The 1,690-nt window shown below is 54.5% G+C and overlaps 1 non-coding gene across 1 annotated transcript in view; it reads right to left on the bottom strand.

Annotated features, from left to right (window-relative positions):
- LOC124728932 overlaps positions 1 to 1,337 on the bottom strand; it is a 1,909-nt gene extending 572 nt beyond the window's left edge. Inside the window, exon 1 of the ribosomal RNA XR_007007490.1 lies at positions 1 to 1,337. This exon is cut by the window's left edge and continues 572 nt beyond it. This is a non-coding gene — a ribosomal RNA (small subunit ribosomal RNA).
- Between the last annotated feature and the right edge of the window lie 353 nt (positions 1,338 to 1,690).

Raw genomic sequence — 1,690 nt, 5'->3', positions numbered from 1 at the left:
ATCTGTCAATCCTTCCGGTGTCCGGGCCTGGTGAGGTTTCCCGTGTTGAGTCAAATTAAGCCGCAGGCTCCACTCCTGGTGGTGCCCTTCCGTCAATTCCTTTAAGTTTCAGCTTTGCAACCATACTTCCCCCGGAACCCAAAAGCTTTGGTTTCCCGGAGGCTGCCCGCCGAGTCATCGGAGGAACTGCGGCGGATCGCTGGCTGGCATCGTTTATGGTTAGAACTAGGGCGGTATCTGATCGCCTTCGAACCTCTAACTTTCGTTCTTGATTAATGAAAACATACTTGGCAAATGCTTTCGCTTCTGTTCGTCTTGCGACGATCCAAGAATTTCACCTCTAACGTCGCAATACGAATGCCCCCGCCTGTCCCTATTAATCATTACCTCGGGTTCCGAAAACCAACAAAATAGAACCGAGGTCCTATTCCATTATTCCATGCACACAGTATTCAGGCGGGCTTGCCTGCTTTAAGCACTCTAATTTGTTCAAAGTAAACGTGCCGGCCCACCGAGACACTCAATAAAGAGCACCCTGGTAGGATTTCAACGGGGTCCGCCTCGGGACGCACGAGCACGCACGAGGCGGTCGCACGCCTTCAGCTCGCCCCACCGGCAGGACGTCCCACGATACATGCCAGTTAAACACCGACGGGCGGTGAACCAACAGCGTGGGACACAAATCCAACTACGAGCTTTTTAACCGCAACAACTTTAATATACGCTATTGGAGCTGGAATTACCGCGGCTGCTGGCACCAGACTTGCCCTCCAATAGATACTCGTTAAAGGATTTAAAGTGTACTCATTCCGATTACGGGGCCTCGGATGAGTCCCGTATCGTTATTTTTCGTCACTACCTCCCCGTGCCGGGAGTGGGTAATTTGCGCGCCTGCTGCCTTCCTTGGATGTGGTAGCCGTTTCTCAGGCTCCCTCTCCGGAATCGAACCCTGATTCCCCGTTACCCGTTACAACCATGGTAGGCGCAGAACCTACCATCGACAGTTGATAAGGCAGACATTTGAAAGATGCGTCGCCGGTACGAGGACCGTGCGATCAGCCCAAAGTTATTCAGAGTCACCAAGGCAAACGGACCGGACGAGCCGACCGATTGGTTTTGATCTAATAAAAGCGTCCCTTCCATCTCTGGTCGGGACTCTGTTTGCATGTATTAGCTCTAGAATTACCACAGTTATCCAAGTAACGTGGGTACGATCTAAGGAACCATAACTGATTTAATGAGCCATTCGCGGTTTCACCTTAATGCGGCTTGTACTGAGACATGCATGGCTTAATCTTTGAGACAAGCATATGACTACTGGCAGGATCAACCAGGGAGCTGCGTCAACTAGAGCTGAGCAGCCGGCCGCCCGGGAGTGTGTCCCGGGGGCCCGCGCGAACACGCAAGCGTCCGCTCAATCATTCTGCAAACAGGAGGAGGCTGAGCTCCCCTGCACAATACACCTCGAAACCCTCTCAGGTCCCGGCGGCGCGCAGCGCCGTCCCAAGTACTTGGTCGGGTTCGAGAGAGGCGCAATCGCCCGGAGTTAGGCGAGTAGACGCTTTCGGTGCGACCACCCGTGCTCCCAACTGAGCTTGCCGCTGCCGACAGAGGCCCGGGAGCGTGCTGTCGTGGCATTGCCGGCGGGAGACAACACGCGCCACCTACGGTGACCGGCAGCTCCAACGCC

This window comes from Schistocerca piceifrons, unplaced genomic scaffold (genome assembly GCF_021461385.2).
Source record: "Schistocerca piceifrons isolate TAMUIC-IGC-003096 unplaced genomic scaffold, iqSchPice1.1 HiC_scaffold_118, whole genome shotgun sequence".
Lineage (NCBI taxonomy): Eukaryota > Metazoa > Arthropoda > Insecta > Orthoptera > Acrididae > Schistocerca > Schistocerca piceifrons.
Note: the sequence above shows the minus strand (reverse complement) of the source record. Positions and strands in the feature narration are given on the sequence as shown.